The 10912-nt window shown below is 43.7% G+C and overlaps 1 long non-coding RNA gene across 1 annotated transcript; it reads left to right on the top strand.

Annotated features, from left to right (window-relative positions):
• The first annotated feature begins 7229 nt into the window (after nt 1–7229).
• Nucleotides 7230–10457, top strand: LOC132248420 (uncharacterized). Its single transcript, XR_009459610.1, has 3 exons — nt 7230–7288; nt 8798–8928; nt 10364–10457. It is a non-coding gene; the product is annotated as an uncharacterized LOC132248420 (long non-coding RNA).
• Nucleotides 10458–10912: the final 455 nt, after the last annotated feature.

The following is a 10912-nucleotide window of genomic DNA, read 5'->3' as shown; positions in this document are numbered from 1 at the left end:
AAGTTGTGTTGTCCTTGTGACCCAGTGCAATTCAATAATTTATCTATTGAATTAATCAATAAATTGATTGCTCCTAACCCTTAGGAAACCCCTTATTTTAATCAGTACCTATTCAGAGCTGTTATAAAGATTCAAAGGTTTAAAGAGGAGATGGGTGCCCATTGGTAATTTTCAATGGGTGGTACTTAGTTCTTGAATTTGCTACTTTTCTTTTTTTTTTGTTCTTCAAAGCATGTTGCAAAGTCCATTCATTTTCTTGGAGATGAGTGAGCATGAAAAGGAAGGAGAATATGTCTACAAGCGTCGCTTTAGCAACATATTACACCAATGTAGTGTCGGTGGGCAAAATCTGTGATGTCGCAGCTACATCACCGTAGAAATGTGCTGCCTTGCTATAGTGCATTGCTATGTCACAGCTAAAAATATCAGTGTGCCACCGGCACAGCACAGTACAGACTTCCAAAAGGAAGTACTAAATGATGGTGCAGTAACAACACTGTAGGGGCATGTGTAGATGCACCCTATTAGAATGAGGTTGAAGAGGTATAGTCAGGAGTTTATTGGACATATTGATTTTTATATTTGATTCTTTAGAAATTAAAACATATCAATAAAATAAAATATTTCAGCCATAAAACTGATCAGAGATATCTTCATAGGGTGGTGAAAGCTGATTATGTCTTGCATCCATCACACGATAAATGAATTTCTTTTGAGATCACATGAAAGTATGTAAAAAGACAGTTCACAGTCCAAAAATGTGTGACAACATTCAAATGGTTCGAGTAACCATGCCATAAATACATGTCACTGTGACGTTATAGCTAGTAGTCTCCTTTTATTTCCTTCCTGCCTCCAATTTAATTTTGGTTTGGAAAATTGATTTAGCTTGAAAATGTATGTCATCTCAATATTTTTACTTTTGTTATTGAAAGAATTGGCTATTTCACATATTTCTGTATATATAAAGTATTTTATAAGATGTTTTACATAAAGGTTAATGCCAGTCTGACAATTAGATTATGTTATAGAGTAATATTGCTAACATTCTGAACAACTCATACCTGTTCTATTTATGGATTACAGTGTTGGCTCTCTCCCTTATTGATAGGAAATGGTATAAGAATGTTCCTGTGGATCAGACTGACTTGGGACTGTCCTTCATATGGAAACAATATTCTGTAGTCACCATCAGTCAGCATATCATGCCGTGCAAAATCAGTTCAGCATTTTCCTTGCAGACATGACTGTTAATGAAAAATAGAGGAAATGCATGTGCTTGTTCCACATTTTGTGATATTTTAACATAGGGACTTGTCACAGTGCTTTCTGGTAAATGATGGAGATTGATGCAATTTTCCTTGCATGCCAGTCTTTCCAATCACTGCTGCTCATCTAATGTTGCATTTCACCATAGTCACACTATAAAAAAAAAATCTCTTTGCAATTTTTCAGTTGTCTTTAGACACAAAAAAGCTTCACTGAAGAACTGCTGGATTCATCCATGTCTGAAAGTGTTCTGATGGAATTTTTCTTCAAATGTGTCAGCCATTATGTTAATGCATCATTACTGATTAACTAGTTCTGTATCGAAGGATGAAGGAGAATGCAATATAAAGTAGTCTGATTTTAAAATCTCTCTGGTCTGATTTGCAAACCAGAATGTTAAGAAAAACAAAACCTAAACATGAATGTCATAAAGGTTCTCAGTCATCCTGGTTATTTTAAATACCTCCTGTCAATGGCTAAACTGCTCCAGAAGATAATTAGGGTCTGTATTTTGTAACTGACCTCAGTGAGTTTGTACAGTTATTCACTGCACCTAGTCTACTTTAATGGGCTTACTTTAAGCTGTGTACACAGAGACCAGGAACAGCACATACAACCATTCACTGCCCAGGAGCTGCATGGGGAAACCAATGGAAGTAACTTGGGGTAGAGGGAAGGGCAGGTGGGACTGGGAGGCACTAGATGATCGGGGGGAGTTGGTGGGAGCAGGGGGGGGTGGATCTCTTGGGGGAGGGGTTGCTAAGTTGGGGGGAGTTGGGAAGCTAAAAATAGCTCAGTCAGTGTCAGGGTGGGGGTGGGAATAGCACAATCCTAAAATTAGGGCAAGCGACTAGGGCTGCACTGTGGATGCAAACAAGCATTTAAGATATTGGACTAACCGTTTCTTGGATCGAGTTAATAATCTGATCTCAATCTAAGGTAGTGCACCTAACTCAGGTGAACTAACTTAGATCAAGTGCATCATTTTTGGGGTGATTTAAGTTCCCTGCACATCTGTATGATTGGGCATTAGATCAACCTAACCCTGGTTAGATTGGTCCATATGTAACACCTTTATGTACCCATTAAGAACCTCTGCAATGTCTTATGCCTGTTAAATACTAATTCCACTTCAACCACATTGTCAATAGGATTGCTCAGACCTTATCTAGGAGATGATGATGTCATTAACCAGATAATAAAGAAAATTAAACTTTACATCTGATATCTCCCTGTTCAGGATGGGCAGACTTGACTAAAATCTTGAAACCAATGATGAATGTTTAATTGATTCCACTTAGCCATAATTTCAACCTTTAATTCTATTCCTGGTAAACAGTGTATGAAATATATAAATCCTGTCTCTATGAAATCCTTAGGCTGGTACTGGGTTGATTCTAGGGCTGTATGGAGCGTCAGGTGCTGATTTGATTTGGAAGAGATTTGGCTTGATTCAGTGGCCAAATCTCCAAATCCAAATCAAATCAGGAGACCAATAAAAAGGTCTGAATTGCTTCAAAGCTCTCCAAATTGATTAGGAAAAGATTCGGAGAGCTTCAGAGATTCTGGCAGTCTCTGCTTGCTGCCACAGGGAGCTGGACCTGGACTCTGTGCCAGTAAGTAGGGAGTGGGCGGGGGGTGGGGCTGGAGGGGAGGGGAGGGGACCATGGAGGGATCCCTGCCAGACCCCATCCCCTGCCTGCTCCCTCAGTCCCTCCAAACACCCCCTAACCCCTGCCCGCTCTCCCAGCCCCCACCCCCAAGGCTGCCCCACCTGGCTCCAGCTCCCAGTTCTTTTTTAAAAAAAGCTCCACACTCACCAGCTGCTGCAGTGGCCATTGGGGTTTCTTGGGGTTCATGGCAGAGCTTCCCATACAGCATGGGGCAGTGTGGGGCAGTGGGGATTGCCCCCCCATCTGGTAGCAGCCAGGGGCTTGGAAAGCGGGTGGCGGATGGGGGTGCTTGGGGAGGCTGGGGGAGCAGGCAGGGGTAAGACCTGGCAGGGGTCTCCCCCATGGTCCCCTCCCCCTCTTCCAGCCCCCTCTTGCCCACTACTTGCTGGTATGGAGTCTGGGTCCAGCTCCCTGTGGCGGCAAGTCCCCCATGTAGCACGAGGCAGTGGAGGGCAGTGGGGATTGCCCCCCCCTCACCTGGCAGCAGCCAGAGAGTGCTGGGCTTTTTTTTTTTTAAAAGAGCCAGGATGCTGGGGCAGCCATTGATGGGGCTGGGAGAGGAGGTGGGAGATGGGGCCTGTTCAATTTCGAGATTTGGCTGATTCAGTGGCAGCCAAATCTCTGAATCAGATTCAGATGAATCAGTTTGGGACGGTGATTCGAATCACTGAATTGAATCACTGTCCCCGGAATTGGCCAAATCCAAAGCGAATACTAGCTACTTCACACAGTCCTAGTTGATTCCTTGTGGTGCCCAGTTTGTACTTCTCTTGGATCCCCACTGAAATGTACAAGCCCCCATAGTGATACCAGAAAAACAATTTCAAGATCTAAATATCCACTGTAATATTTTTCTATAGCAATTGGAGAAGGGTGCATATGATTAATGTAGAAAATGACCATATGAGAACCTCTGAAACAGACAGACAATCATTCCCAATTTTATCATCAGCCTAACTTATTATGCAATGTGTTTTGTTCAGTGAGATAAGTAGAAAAGAAAAAAAAAGTCTTTATTTCTAAAATCAGTCAGGGAAAATAATTCATCTTACTTATTCCCACAATCAGTGAGAAAATGATGCACATTCTTATGCAGAACAACAACATTATTACTGGCAAGTCAACCCTGAAGATTTGTAGGGCTCTGATTTTGAATGTATAAATGTGGAATACTATTCTGAAAAGAAACACTGTCATTCAATCCAGCTCAGTACACTGTCTCTGCTAAGGCAAAAATGGTCTTTAGAAAATGAAAACCAACAGAAGTGCTGTGCATATTTTTTCCTTGTGAACTTTAGTAACACATGATGGGCTAATACAGTTAAGCATGCACATCAGATTCATTCATTTGACTGGATGGGATTCTGCATAAAAACAACACACATTAAACTAAGTAAATAAACAAACTGCACACATTACAGACTAAACACATTGCCATTTTACCAGACTTTTCTTACAACATGTTCTTCAGCTGTGAGCTGAATGTTGTAGTTTGGTTGAGCATAAAAACCAGAAAAAATCCCAAAGCCCAGAATACTTGGTTTTCATGACTTTTCCTAGTCAATATTCTTCATATTTAAGTTTCCAAAGTTGAGCTGACTCGCTTACTGGAAAATGACAGGAAGCCCACTGTGTAGCCTTCCCCTTTAGAAATCATCTGATAAACACAGAGATGCAAGACAGTAAAAAAAAAAAGGAGATAAACATAATTTCTGCAGTCACATGTGCATATTTAAAACTGAACAGTTCTAATGACGTCTGTTTTTGTGATGACTTACCTAACCAAGGATGTCCTTTGTTAGCATCTATTGTTGTCAACTCCTTGAAACAAAAATTGTTTTTAGGACCAAGACCCAAGCTTTATTTCTCATTCATGCTTTCATGTTTGGTTGTGCACTGTCTCTGCATTCACTGTTTTTGTGCCCTTTGAAGCCTCTGTGTGGTAACATAAGAAAGAACAAATTTTATAAACTGTATGGAACTGAAGTTGGGGGAACTTTGATGTTCTTGCTTGTACTCTTGACTTGATGCAATGAATCACTGATCCACCTGAAAAGCCATCTGAGGGCTGCCTTCAGGCCAAGTATTGGAAATACCCTTCAAATATTCAGCAATGACAACTACCTGAAACCATTCATTTTTTATATTCTTAAATTTATAGGGCTGCTTTTCAGGATTCATATGTTCAGAGGTGTAACATGCAGAGTTGGCATGAGGGAAAACCCTGCAGGAGAGCTGGAGGGGGCTGGTGCACAGGTTCTGAGAGCAGAAGTGGGGTGGGGGAAATGTGGTTCCAAGAGTGGAGGGAGGAGCACGGTTCTGTGGCTGGGGCGGGGGGCATGGGTTCCAAAATCAGGGGATGCACAGTTCAGGGGAGGGAACACAGGTAGTTCCAAGTGATGGGATCAGGAGTGGGGCACAGTAATTTTAGCCACTCTAGGAACTCCTAAACAGTCCTTGGCTGAGCTGCTGCTTTAAAGCAGTGACATTGGCAGCAACAGCAGCAGCTGTCAGGGACTGTTTTGGGGTTCCTGGCAGGGGTATGCTGCCAGAGTCTGGACTTGGGAGGTGAGGGTGGGATTCTGATGCCCTCCTAACTTAATGACCAGAGAGGGTGGCCTTCTTCTCTACCCCTAGTTACACTACAGGATATGTTTTAAAATAGCTTAAAATTATGAGAGCCTATACAGTGTTCAGTATACCATTTTGGAGGTAATGTGTTTTCTAATATCCATAAATATTGACCAAGGCTACTGCCTTTCCTAGTGCTTCTTTATCTTCCAGTTTAGTAAAATGTATCTAGAGCATATCACAGAATAGAAAAAAACCAAAAAAACATAATTTCTGTTTTTCTCTGAACATGGTTTTAAGTGAAATTCTTAGTTGAACCACATATAAATGGATCCCGGTCATCAAGAGCTATAGAACTTTGTGATATAGATTGTTTCTGCAGCTTTCGCTGATTCCAGACTACAAAAAGAAATGTCTTATGCTACTCCAGGTTTTGATCTTTTTGTTCTTCTAGAGTACATATAGACATTCAGGGAGGTTAGGGGGAGGTTAGATTGAATTAAAAATGGCCACCTTATCCAAGGTAAGTCAGGATAGGGGGACTAGCTGGTAGACTTGGGGTGGGGGAATGGGGTATACGGGGGGTGGAGGGATTGGGGAGGCAAGTGGGGGTTTTGAGGGGGGGTGGGAGGATTGGGGGGAAAGCAGGACCTGCCAAGGGTGTTTGGTGGGGACTGGGAGGGTTTGGTGTGGTCAAGGGGACTAGTGTGGCCTGCAGGTAGGTTTGGGAGGATGGGGGGGCTCTATCCTCCCCAGACCAAGGGCTATTTTTAGCTCCCTGCCCCTTCCTGACCCCAGATAGATAAGCTCCTCTGCAAATCTTCCCCTCAACTCCACCCATCCCTCCCCCCACAATGACTGACTTCAATCTGCTCCCAGGACTAGGTGCAGCCTGTGGGATGGGGGGTTTGGTGGGTTCAGGTGGAGAGGGGACTGGCTGGTCTGTGGTGGGGGGATTGTCCATTTGGGGGAGAGGTGAGGGGCAAGGGGCTGTGGGGCTAAAAATAACCTGATGCCAGGGGGTAAGTAGGAAAAATGCAGCCCCAGGGCTAGGACCAGTGGTTGGGCTTTCCCAGCCCCTGGGCTGTGCTGAGAACTGTATAGAAGTCCAGTTAGATCAATCTCACCTGACCCAAGCTAAATTAGACTACCTCCAAGGTACATTTAACTTAGATCAGTTTGGTTGATCTAAACTTCCTGAACTTCTGTACAGTTCACACTTAGATCCCTAGTTATGTCAATCTAAATGTAATGTCTGCACCTGGGCAAAAGAAGTTCAAGTGGCCAGTTTTAGTGCAATCAAACCTCCCCCTAAACTCCTCAAACACCTGTACGGAGTCCTAGAAAAGACCCAGATGCTTAGCTTTAGCAGCATCCCAAACTATTGGTTGCTTCAAACAATGAGTCTAGAAATTGAACAATGGCTTCTGAAAAGTGAAAATTCTAGATGAACTCCTTTATGCAACTTTTGTAATTTATCTTCATTTATCTTTAAGACAAAAACAGAAAGCAGCGAACAAAATAAGGACTTATCTACTTGTCGCAGGGCACCCCTGTGCCTGCTTCTAGAGAGGAGAAACTGCCAGGGAGAGAGCCCTGGCAGAGCCAATTGAGCACAGCTGCGAGTTGCCAGAACAACTAAGGGGAGCCAGCTGCCTGTAGGGGGCAGGGCCTGGCCCTTATAAAGCCCGGGGCTGAGGCCAGGCAGGTAGTTCCCTGCCAGCAGCCTGGGAGGCAGGAGCTCCTGGAGTGAGGATGCAGAGAGAAGCCTAAGAGTAAGTACGGTGGTTACATTGAGCAATGTTGTTGGAGCCATAGGGCTTTGAGTTTAGTTATGGCCATGAGGCTCGTAGTTATGTTATAGCCTAGAGGCTTGTACGTTGAGTTTGTTTGGCTCTGTTGGTTACACCCGGAGGCTTGGGTGAGGCTGTAGGGGTTGGAGAAAGCCTCATAGGGACCCCATAGGGGTGGGGTGCTCTAGCGCCAGGAGGGTGCAGTGTCTTCATCGGGGGCTCACAAGGGAGTGTGAGGCCCCGGCACCAGTGAGGGCATGTTAGGCCCTGAGAATTGCAGGGCAGAGTCATGGGGTCAGGTTATCTCAGAGAGGAGCGGCTGAGCCTCATAGGTGCCTCAACGGGACCCCAGAGGGGTGGGGTGCCCCAGCACCAGTGAGGGCGCGGCCTAGCACCAGGAGGGCGCATCATTCTCGTAGCGCCAGTGAAGGTGCAGCTTGCATGCCAGTGCAGGAGCCACTGGCAGCGAGGAGTGCAGCCAGTGGTTTGCGGGCGCAACCAGTAGGTTGCAGATGGGGGACATAGACCCCGGATCGCTTGCGGAGTACATAGACCCCAGCCCCAGAGAGAGGGGTGATGTCATTGGGAAGCCCAAGATGGGCACGGCAAGCCTCAAAGAGGGGGAGCCCCCATGTTGCATTATTGGGAAGCCCAGGGTGGGCATGGCGAGCCCCAAAGAGGGGGAGCGCCATATTAGGGAGCCCAGGACGGGCGCAGCTGATGCCAGCAAGGGCATCACTTGCGGGGTACATAGACCCCAGCCCTAGAGAGGGGCGATACGGAGCAGCCCTAGAGAGGGGCATAGTGAGCCCGGCCGCAGGCTAGTGCGGCAACACCCCTCAGACCGAGGCAGGGTGCTGCGGTTGCCCCCGAGAAGATGGGGAGTAGCAGTGCGGTGAGCCCGTATCAGAGAGGGTAGTAGTGAGGATGGCCTGAAGGACTGGAGGCCCGCTAGAAGTCCCTGAGAGGGACCACACTGTCAGGGAAGGCCCAGAGTGGGCTGGTCGAGAGTCCCAGTGAGAGGCTGGGTATTAGAGAGAGCCAGGAGAACCGCGGGGACAGAGGGCCCGAGTAGCCGTGCCCAGGGGGTCATAGGTAGCCTCCCAACCTTATGTTTACCAACAAGACGTGGCGGGTGAGAATAAGAGGGTGCCTTGGGCCGGCCTGACACAGAGTGAGGGACCTCGAGGAGATCACGGCCCTCAGAGGACCCCGCCGTGACACTACTTTTTAAGTTAATGTGTTTTCAGGCACTTGAATAAAGTATAAAAGAATCATAACTATCACCTCCTTGCTGCTTTAGAAATGAAGTAGAATTGGGATGTTGTATCATCAGCAGATAAAATTAATATAGTCTAACTTTTTGTGCCAAAATAATTCATAAAAAAATATACCATGTTAGTCCTAAAACCAATCCTTCAGGAACTCTACTAGTAAACTCCAATGAGTTCTTTTTTCTCTAATAACCACTGTTGTCTCCCCTTTACCCAGTTTTTTTTCCAGCTTAATTCTTGTGTTAATTCCCATATTACCAAATCATTTCCTATATGGTACATTATCCAAAGTTTTACTGAAGTCAAAACAGATGAGATCTACAAGATTTACAGGGCCTAGAAAATCAGGTATCATAATAAAGAAAGATATAACATAAATTTTATGTAGTTTATATTTGGTAATCTGTATTGTATTTTATCCCTTTTTCATTTATCTGTGTGTCTTTACCATTTCCTTCTGAATTTGTTCCAAACTTGCATTCTACTGTGGGCCAGATTAATAAGCCTGAGTTGATCCTAATTAATTTTTTCCCTTCCTTAAATGTAGGTACTAAATTTGCTATTTTGTAGTCACACAATGTTACCCTAATTTGATAGACTTTCTGAAATTCTTTCATGTGCCAATTGTTTCAACATTCCAGGATGGAAATTAGCCAGCCAGTTAAGAAGATTAAACTTTTCAGGTTTTGCTTTCACCTGAGCTGAGCTAATTTCTATTTTCATTTTCATATGCTCATTCCCATAAGTAGGATTCTACCAAAATTATGCTGGAAGCACTCTGTAGAGTGGTTCCTTTAATCTTGTTCTTTTTATTGTGCACCCATCCTCTGCTGATTGGTGGAAATGCCCCAATGGCCCTGTGCTTGATCCTGATTGGCCAGGAGGGAAAAACTACAGTCTAAAATATGCCAATGTTTCTGACTCCCACTGCTGATTGGTGGAGGGGCCTCAGCAACTCTGTTGCTTGCTGCTAATCAGCCAGGAAGCAAAAACCAAGGCATATTTAAAACTGCATTTTTTGCCTCCTGGCTGATCAGGAGCCAAGAATGAGTGGTAGGGCTGCTTGGTTCCCCTCGCCAATCAGTTGGGGTGGGGGGGTGGAGAGATAGGGAGCATGCAGTAAAAAGAACAAGTAGGTTAAAGTAGCTGCTGTGCTGTGCACTTGAGTGTAATTTAAGTAGATCCCCTGCCCATGTCATTCTGCCTTTGTCCTAATAGCCTACATTGTCATCCAGATTACAAACTGGTGTAAAATTTAATTTAGCTTGATCTTTGATGTCTACCCTTATTGCATAGTGACCCCATTTTTTTTTCTCTTTATGGTTATACAGATAAAGGACCTGTTATCCTTTGTGTTAATTTTCTATGCAAGGACTAATCCAGGTTGTCTCTTAAACTGCGTTGGGTCATTTGAATTATATTGGAGCACTCTGAAATAAAGAATAAAACCAAAAAGTATTAGGTGTAGAAAGTCGTTGTAAAAATAATCTGTTAGTTTGACCTCCCCACCAATACCAGTAGCTACCAATTAAGCATATCTGCAGTTAATTTGCTTAAGCTAAAGAAATAGTCACAGATATATTTTACTTTTCAATTAGTTTATCAGTGTGTGTATATATACAGCTGTCATGTTAGTCCCCATAAATCATAGCTAATTCGATTTCTGTCTGCTTCTAAAGATTAAGACCTTTATTTGCAAATTTGAAAGTTACTAAGAATTCTTGGCCATTTTTTTTTTTTTTTAGTTAACTTTTTTTTAATTGATACTTATCTTGTGTCTCAGGTAATTAAACATCTGGCACTCCAAGAATGGGGATAGACAAAAAAATTATACTATGGGTCATGTGTCTGTCTGCTCCTATGCTAATGTAAGTGAACTAAACCTCTAAAGTATATTTTAAATCTTGTAACACTGTAACATTAAACCTTATATGATATAGAATGCTTAGATGAATCTGGGTGTGTCTACACAAGATGGTTTATTGCTCAGTAGTAAAGGCTAATGTACCGCATAGTAAAGTCATTGTCTACACAGGTGCAGCATTTGCTGCACAGTAGATTAGTTTACTGCATGGTCACCTACTACTTGTAAATATGGGTAGTAGATTAACTGCACAGTGTGCACATCTATACATGTTCATTTTCTGCGCAGTAACCAAAATTACTGCACAGAGGCACATGTCTACATGTGCACACCTGTACTGCACAGTAAATATGGCAACTTATGCCAGCTTGAGCATCATGCAGGTATCAAATTTATGCCTGATTATTTACAGCACAGTAATGCATGTGTAGATGGCTTACTGCACAGTAACACTGTGTGTGGACTGAC

This window comes from Alligator mississippiensis, chromosome 2 (assembly GCF_030867095.1).
Source record: "Alligator mississippiensis isolate rAllMis1 chromosome 2, rAllMis1, whole genome shotgun sequence".
NCBI lineage: Eukaryota > Metazoa > Chordata > Crocodylia > Alligatoridae > Alligator > Alligator mississippiensis.
The sequence above is the reverse complement of the archived record's forward strand: the minus strand, read 5'-3'. Positions and strand labels throughout refer to the sequence as shown.